The sequence below is a fragment of the Notamacropus eugenii genome, chromosome 2 (assembly GCF_028372415.1).
Source record: "Notamacropus eugenii isolate mMacEug1 chromosome 2, mMacEug1.pri_v2, whole genome shotgun sequence".
Taxonomy (NCBI): Eukaryota; Metazoa; Chordata; class Mammalia; order Diprotodontia; family Macropodidae; genus Notamacropus; species Notamacropus eugenii.
Genome location: NC_092873.1, coordinates 89,511,706 through 89,521,074, shown reverse-complemented (window position 1 = coordinate 89,521,074; position 9,369 = coordinate 89,511,706). Strand labels below are relative to the sequence as shown.

Here is a 9,369-nt window from a genome sequence, read left to right as displayed (position 1 = left end):
TTCCTGCCTTGCCGATTTTATACACCTGTTTGAGCACCCCTGTAGGTTCTGTGCTGCCCTTTACCACCACCACCACCACCACCACCACCACTACCACCCCCATGAAGTTCATGAAGACCTCCTGGCAAAGATCCATGGGGGGATGTCCCTGGGTTGATGAGGCGCCAGTTCTTCCGACCACAAGTACATAAGTATTTGAGCTCCAGAGGGCATTAAAAATCACCTAGTCTAGCCCTTTTATTTGACAGAGAGAGAAATGAGACCCAAAGAGGATTTGTCTGGGAGCATGGAGACCATAAGGAACAGATGTGAAATTCAAATTCAAGTCTTGTGATGGGCAGTGTGGTGTAATTTCAAGAGCCCAGGATTTATAGTCAGAAGAAAGACCTGGATCCAGATCTTACTTCTATGCTTAGGACCTGTGAGACTCTTTCATGAAGGGGGAAACTGAGGTACAATATGACCTTCAATTCTTTCCTCTGTAAAATAAGGGGGTTGGAACATGGAATCTATGTTTCCTTCTCATTCTAAAAATCCTGACTATGAATCTAGGGCTTTTTATACTAAATCATATAAATTGTTCATTTCAACAAGACCACTAACTCACTAACTTAGCCGACAACCTTTTATCTGAATGAAGGGTAGAAAGGCACTACTCTAAATGAAAAACCAGGAGGGTCTTTCATATCTCATAGGAAATTCAAATAGGAGGGGACCTTACAGCTCATCTAGCTCAACCCATTCATTTTACAAAAGAAGAAACTGAGCCCCAAGATGGCAGATTAAGAGCCAGGGCTGGACCTTAATTGTCCAGGCTCCCAGTTCAAGATTCTCTTTTTCTCTATCTCACCACTAATTCTTCTTGTGGGACAGCTGAGTGGCACAGTGGATAAAGTGCTATGTATGAAGTCAGGAAGATTGATCTTCCCAAGTTCAAATCTGGTCTCTGACACTGTATAACCCTGGGCAAGTCACTTAATGCTGCTTGCCTGTTTTCTCATCTGTAAAATGGGCTGGAGAAAGAAATAGCAAGCCACTACTATATCTTTGCTAAGAAAACCTCAAATGGGTTTGAGAAGAGTCAGTCATGACTGAACAACAATTATTCATGCCCAAACAAAAGCTAACACTAAAAGTTAAGCCACAGGGCATGATGCACACAACATACTACAAGAACAACTGCCTCAGAAAGCCTAGCTCTGTCCTTTCAGCAATGACTGTCTAATGATCAGAGAGCTCTATCCCAGTAATTCTACTGTTGAGGTATGGGGTATTGGGGATCCCGAAATACCGACATGCCGGGTCCTGCTCAAATGAATTCAAAACAAGTCTTCTTAAAGTCAAAGAAAAACAAAGTTTATTAAAGATTTTCCATACTGGGTTGACCCTTAAGGAGCCTAAGTATTTGTAACGCTTATATTCACAAGCGGGCCAGATAGCATCTCAGCTAGACAGTCTGAGCTGGATTGAATCTGAGCACCTTCATGGAGGTGAGATGGAACTTAAATACAGAAAAAGACTGAGGAAAGCATCCAGGTGTCATCAGGTAGTCGGGAGTCCCAGGGGTGGTCTTGATAGATCAAACCCAGGGAAGATCTTGATGGGAGTGGCTGGTTATAGGATCAAAGGGAGGAATATCAAAAGAATGCTAAATAGAAGACAGGGAGTATCTGTCCTGGGAGAAATGGAAGGGGAATCCAAGGAGCTCCACCAAGGCCAGACTTTGGCAGGGGTGGGGGCTGGGCCCTTCAGACTAATGGGACAAAAGCCCTCCCCACCCAAAGGGAAAAGGTCTTGGCTTGAGCTTGTACCCCATCATTCCCCACTCAAACAGATAAGACCCAAATTCTTTTGTGGGAAGGGGCGAGAGTCTCAGTTTCTAAAATTGCTTCCTGCTGGCAAGGGGTGTAGAGCTGTCCCTGCCTCTCTGGGTCCTGTTCAAGGGGTCAGACTTCAGAACCTGGGCAGTGCCCGGTCGAGTGGGCTGGAGACCTTGGATTCAGTCAGAGGTTGGTATGTAGCCTGGGCTGTCATTTGGAAGTTGATGGTTCGGACCCTGGAGGAGACAAATACAACCAGGATGTTAAGCAAACAAGGACCAAACAGACACAAAAGGGTTGTAACCAGTAGAGGAATAAGAGTAGGGGGAAATAAGGAAAGAAGCCAGGATTCCCATGAAGAGGATGATTTGGGGGCACTGCAGTTATTACGGATTTCTTGCATCCATTGTGCCTTTTCCAAAATATGTTCAGTACAGATCTCTACCTGTCCAGAATTATTGATGTTTGCTAGAGCACACATACCTGCACTGGAGGCAAGCAGGTCATAGGTGCAAATAGGAAATGCTTCCTTGGAACCATTGGTACAGCTGGCCAATGTAAATTTCCGGATATATTTGTAAGCAAGGTGTTGAGATGGAAAAAGTAATCCTTAGAGGGGTAGCCAACATAAAAGAGGTAGCATAGACCTCTGAGGAAGTCGTATTGGGGAGGGGAACTTTTCACAAAGTCAACTTCCACCCTGCCTAATGAGTTTCCCAGTTTGACCAAGGAGTTCTCCTCCCACTTTCAAGGCCAAATGTATTTAAAGTGTCAGGGATGAGGAGAAAAAGGGTTAACACTATGATTGCCAATTCAAAAGGAAACAGTTTCATGAGAGAGAGAAGTAAAAAGAAAAAAAATATTTTCCCTGGAGGGGATTAAAGAAGACTATGGCAAGGTCAAAACGTAGAAGGGCATGTTTGATAGGGGAATTTTTTTCTGTCAGATATCCCCTTTCTTTCCAGATTCCTCCATGGGCATATAGAACATGGAAAACATATTTTGAGTAAGTAAAAACATCAACAGGCCTAAGGTCAGGTACTAAGGAATGGGTTAAGACTCCTAAAACCTGTCCTCTCCTTTCATCAACATACAGAGTGAAAGGTTTTCCTAGATTGGGTAGGGTTAGTGCTGGGGTGGTGGTCAAATTAGTTTTCAGAGTCTCAAAAGCTTTAACCTTGTCCAGACCAGTGCCCTGAGTAGGGTCATAAAGGGGTTTAGCAATAAAACCCAAATCAGGAATCCAGAGACTACAAAATCTAGCCATGCCTAAAAAGAGTGGAACTTGTTTCTTAGTGGTTGCAACAGGAATAGTGCTTTTGCTCTCAGAGGTTAAGGAGAGAGAGGTGGACATGAGTTCGTGGCCCAGATACTTTATGGACTGGCATGCCATCTGGACTTTATTCAAAGAGACCCTGTACCCTCCAGTGCCCAAGAAATTAAGGGCTTTACATGTACAAAAATATTTATAGCGGCACTTGTGGTAGCAAAAACTGGAAATCAAGAGGATGCCCATCAATTGGAGAATGACTGAATAAATTGTGGCATATGAATGTAATGGAATACTATTGTGCTTCAAGAAATGATGAATAGGAAGACTTCAGAGAGGCCTGGAAAAACTTATATGAACTGATGCTGAGTGAAAGGAGCAGAACCAGGAGAACTTTGTCCACAGCAGCAACCATAGAGTTCGAGGATTTTTTCTGGTAGACTTAGAACTTCATTGCAATGCAAGGACTTCAAAAATTCCCAATGGTCTTTTAAGGCAAAAATGCCTTCCACATCCAGAGAAAGAACTATGGAATTCAATTGCATAATGTAGTAGATAATTTTCTTTTGTATTACACTTTGGTTTGTTTTATGATTTCTCCCATTCATTTTAATTCTTCTATGTAACATGACTAAGGTGAAAATGTGTTTAATAGGAATGTATGCGTAGAACCTATATAAATTGTATGCCATCTCGGGGAGGGGTGGGGGACATAGGGGGCAAGGAGGGAGAAGGAGGGAAAAAAAATCTAAGTCATATGGTAGTGATTGTAGAACACAGAAAATAAATAAAATAATAATAAATAAATGAATGAATGAAAGAAAGTAAGGGCTTCTGTGGCAACAGCCAAAGATGCAGCCTGGATGGGGCTACAAATAAGGATATCATGCACATACTGAATTAAGCTACTGCCTGGTTAGTTTCAAGTCCCTTAAATCCCCTCCCAAAGCCTGGCCAAATAAATGAGGGTTACCTTGAAACTTTTGGTGCAAGACTATCCATGTTGGCTGATATGGACTTGATTCCCCAGGAAGAATACATTCAAAGACAAAAATAAATTGTGAGTATTCTCCATTAGGCTTTTTTGCAGGAAGGATTGCAGTGTTACATGGAGATGAACAAGGGACAAGGATTTTATACTTAAGGGAATTTTTCAGTTAAAGGTTGTAGTCCTTCACAGACCTCAGTCTTAATCAGATACTGGCCAAGTTGGGGGAACACTTTAGGGTCTGGGAGGCTAACAAGGGCAGGGGTGGCAGAAGTAGCTTGCCCTGGAATTTTCAGATCCCAAACAATTGGCTCAACTGTCTCCCACACTTTCAAGTAAGCATGGGGAGATCTGGTGAACAGAGGCAAAAGGGAGATTAGAGAAAATTCACTACCCAATTTCACCATCAGGTCCCTTCCCAATAAGGGGGCAGGGCCAGAGGAGGTCAAAAGGAAGGAGTGTTTAAATAACAGATCAAGTAGGCTGGGGAGGGGGTACATCTTCTCATACATTCCTTAGTTTCCCCTTCAATGCCTGGTCAAAGGGCAGGTAGAGTCAGAGTAATTGTTAAAGCAGAGGATTTAGCCATGTTAAAGTGGGTAACCTTACCTTCAGCCTTGTTTTTTGCCCCATGCTTGGTGAGAGAGGTGGAGAAAGTGGGAGCACTGCCAGCACCCAGGCTTTCCTGTTATTCTGAGTCTTGAGAAGATTAGAGGACAGGGTACTGGGGTGCAACTCCACCACTTTTCCAACCTGAGAGACAATTCTTCCTCCAATGTCCCTCTTGGTCACATGGACATGCTTCCATAGCCATAGGTTCCTGGGGTTCCCTCTGGCGGGGCACCCTGGAGGGGCAATCCTTGGACCAGTGACACTCCTTGTGACATCAAAAGCAGGTTTTCCCACTGCCCAAGTAGCCAGGCTTTCTCTAAAGGGGGGCCCTGGAGGGGTACTTCCTAGGTCTTTTCCTGGCCATGGCAGCAGCCAAGAATTGAACATTCTCCCAGTCTCTGGCCCTTCCCCTTTGTTCTCTTTCCTCTGGTGCAACAAGGTCTCTGTTGTTAAAGATTCCAAAGGCCATCTCCGGTAATTGGGCCTGAGGTGTTTGGGGTCCCATTGCCAATTTCTGCAGTTTCCTCCTAATATCTAGGGCAGACTGATTAATAAAATACATGCTAAGGATTGCTGCCCTTTCTGTGGAGTCAGGATCCAAATTTGGATGCTTTTTAATAGTTTCTACTAGCTGGTCTTGAAAAAGGGCAGAGTTTTCCTTTTCTCCCTGAGTAATTTCCCTAACTTTTTGAAAATTTATTTGTTTTTAAAATGCAGTTTTTAGGCCTTCTAACAGGCAAATTACCATACAGTCTCTCTTTCCTCTGTCCTCACTCTTTTGATAATTCCATCCTGGATCACTAGTGGGAACAGCAGCTGCTCCTGGGGGGGTATTTTGTGAGATCAGTGCTAGCCAGTCAATCCCCAAACTTTTGGGCGTGTTCCCATATAGTCCTCTTCTCCTCAATGGTACAGCAGGCAGAGAAAAAGATATGCAGATCATTCCAAGAAAGTTCAGATTGTAGGGGTATGTTGTCCTTATGACCCTCAGTAAACTTAGTGGGGTCTTCCGAGTATTTCCCCAGTTTCTCTTTAACCTGAATAAGGTCTGAGATGGAGAATGGGACATGAGGTGCTGTGGGGGCAGGGGCTTGGTCAGAGAGATAGGAAGTCCTGGTTTTCATGAGGAAGAGGCTGGGGAATGCTGACTGAACTGGATTAGGATATAAAGTCAAGGGATCAGGCTGACAGGGGGAAAGATCAACTGGTACCTGAGGAAGGGAAGGGGTCAGAGGAGGAGATACCTCAGAGAGTATGGGAGTGGGGCCTGAGGCCAGAGTGGATGTTGCCCCAGGGAGAAGGGCTGCAGAGGGAGGCACCTCAGCAAGATCCATGAAGGGGAATGGATCAGGAGTCACCAAGGGAGGAGGGGCCATGGGAGGAGATACAGGATAGGAGACTTGGAAGGTAAATGAGGCAGGAATCCAGGGGGGTTAGGGTAGAGGAAAAGGGAAGGGAAACCAAGGGAAAGAAGGGATAGCCAGAGTTGGGAGAGGTAAGGGAGTGATGGGAGGGGTTGGCGGAGATTGGGGTGGGGATAGGAATTGGGATGGCGGCAACGGAGCTAAGGGAAGAGGTGAGGCTGAGACACAAACGTCCAACTCACCCCCATTGTCTTTTTGTGGGACGACTCTGGCAGAGTCTTACAATCTTTTCTGAGAATGGGATCCTGAGAGTTTGACAAAGGCCATTATGTGGGGTATTTCTATCCATTTTTCCTTTTGGCAACAATATAATTCTAACTGTAAAAGAGTATTACATTGTAAGGTCCCAAAAATGGGCCATACTTCATGGTCCTCCAGGTGATACTGAGACCAAATTGTGTTGCAAAAGAACACCAACTTTTTCTTTTTAAGTTCTTTAAAGAAGCTAAATTTTTTCCAATTTTGTAAAAGACAACCCAAAAGTGAAATTTTGGGAATTGAAGAGGATTGACCCAATACAGGCATGGAGCTAGAAGTACCTCCCTCTGTAAAGGAGGACATGGGAGTAAGCCTTGAAAAAAACAGGAGGAAAAAAAAGTAACTGATGTTTCCCTAATTCCCTAGTGCCCAGGGAATTCAGAGAGTCAGGCACACACTTCCTGATCCTCTATGCTTTGGAACGTGTGCCCAGGTCCTCAGACTCAAACATAGCCACTGGACCAACAACCTGAGAGTGTCAGGCTGGGTGCAAGACAGCCTTCTAGCTGCCTGACCTACTGGAACCTGAGGTCAGGTTCGAAAATCCACTTCCAAAGTGCTTGGAGAGCAAGAAGAGGATAGGGAGAGAGGGAGGCTTACATACCTTCCAGTCTTGGCAGAAGAGCTTGAGAATAGCAGTTCTTCCCAGTCAGGGAACCAAAATGTTGAGGTATGGGGACCCTGAAATACCAACACTCTGGGTCCTGCTCAAATGAATTCAAAACAAGCCTTCTTAAAGCCAAAGAAAAACAAAGTTTATTAAAGATTTTCCATACTGGGTTGACTCTTAAGGAGCCTAAGAATTTGTAACGCTTGTATTCACAAATGGGCCAGATAGAATCTCAGCTAGACAGTTTGAGCTGGATTGAATCTGAGCACCTTCATGGAGGTGACGTGGAACTTAAATACAGAATATGACTGAGGGAAGCATCCCAAGTGTTGCCAGGCAGTCTGGGGTCCCAGGGATGGTCTTGATAGATCAAACCCAGGGAAGATCCTGATGGGAGTAGCTGGTTTTAGGATCAAAGGGAGGAATATCAAAAGAATGCTAAATAGAAGACAGGGAGTATCTGCCCTGGGAGAAATGGAAGGAGAATCCAAGAAGCCTCCCCCAAGGCCAGACTTTCCAGTGCCCTTCAGACAAATGTGACAAAAATCTTTCCAATCCAAGAGGAAAAGGTCTTGGCTTGGGTTTGTACCCCATCACCACTACACATCCACATTAAGATTTACAAAAATACTTTCCTAACAATCTTTGAGCAGCAAGCATTGCAAATTATGATTCCCATTTTCAGAAGAGGAAATAGAGGTGGCTGTCATAGAGTCACCTTAGACAACTATCATAGTTACCTGAAGTCTTTGACTCATGCTCTTCAACCAAAAGTCTCCAACTGATATACTTGTAGTGAGTTAAGACAAATGGAGTCCAGCACATCCATGTGAGCCAAGTCTAATTTCCACCCTCTATAAAGGAAAGTGAGCAGGTAGGTGGTGCAATGGATAGAGTGCTGGAGCTAGTCAGGGAGACTCATCTTCCTATGTTCATATCTGGCTTCAGGTTCTTACTAACTGCGTGACCCTGAGCAAGTCACTTAGCCCCGTTAGCCTCAGTTTCCTCATCTGTAAAATGAATTGGAGAAGAAAATGGCAAAACACTCTAGCATCTTTGCCAAGAAAGGAAGTCATGAAGAGTCTGACTGATTGCACAATAAAGGACAATAATAACAAAGGAAGGCATTGGGAGAAATTTGGTACTTTGCTCTCCAGTTGTGCAGTGAGGGGAGAGGAGAATGAAGGAGGTAGGGTCAGTCAAGGCTTGAGTTAGCAGCACCTAGGTGAGCTTAGAAGTGAAGCTTCCCCTGGGAGAAATGCCTTGTTCCAGGGAGTTGAAATCAGGCTGAGCATCAGATGCGAAGTGGAGATGAAGTATCAGATAAGGCAGTGACCTATAACAATGAAGGAAAACACCAGTAAACTCCTCTATTCAGTCCGGGATTGCACAAGAAGAATTTCAGAAGCTTGTAAACACTTGTGAGGTATTCTGAGCCTGAAGCTAGCAGGCTCCATGTCCAACTGTCTGAGTCTCTAGTTAGGTCCCGTTGTCACTATGTCAGATTTGCATGCATGGTGACTTGTATAGGGTTTAACCCTAACCAATGAGCACATACCTTGGGGCCCTCAAAGACAGCCAGTCCCCTAGAAAGGAAGTGCCTAGGGACATGGAAAAATTTAGTGCCAAGGCAATTGGGCCTGGAAGGGCATTCCAATAGTCATCGGCCTCACCTGGGGGTTGGGGAGACAAGGCAGTGTGGTGTCCTGGGCCTGTTCTTAAAAAACTGTGATCTCATATTCAGGTGAAGCCTGACAGGGCCTCAGCAGGGGACAGAGGCAAGTCCTGGTTGGTGATTGATTGCACAAGAAAAAGGAGACAGAGACAGGGGAAGATCAGCAGCTGTACTGGTCTAAAGGAGATAGAGGCAGAAGCCAGAGATTGTGGCAGAGCAGCAGCAAGAGTGTGGAGAGTGCTGAGGAGACAAGAGCGGGCAGGACCTGCCCACTTCCTCCAGGAGCTGGGGAAGGGATAGAGTCTGACTCTGGCACAAAGTCCCAACCACCAAGGCTGGAGATGTGAGTGTTGCCTCTGTGTGTGCTCTGGGACCCAGGCCTGCTGCAAAACTCTGTTCAGTTCCTACATAGCATGGGTCTCACCAAGTTCATATCCAGAAGCTACTGCCCCGTGAATCCTTATCTCAGCTTCTACTGGCCAGAATCCAGAAAGTTCTCCTGGCCTCCTCAGAAAATCAGTACTGGGCTGGCTATAACTCTCAACCTGGAACGCCAAGAATATTAGGGCTCTGGAAGCCCTTCTAGACCTTTCAAAGACACTGGCTTGTGAAGTTCTACTCTTATCACCACACTTCAATCCCCTCAAGGGTGAAAGGAGCCTTTGATGTCCACAGCTCTTTTTTAATACTTCAGAAGCCAATCAAATATCCT

General features: G+C 45.0%; 1 pseudogene; it reads right to left on the bottom strand.

Annotated features, from left to right (window-relative positions):
- Positions 1 to 1,953: 1,953 nt before the first annotated feature.
- Positions 1,954 to 9,369, bottom strand: part of LOC140522758 (dnaJ homolog subfamily A member 1-like) — a 44,661-nt pseudogene continuing 37,245 nt past the window's right edge.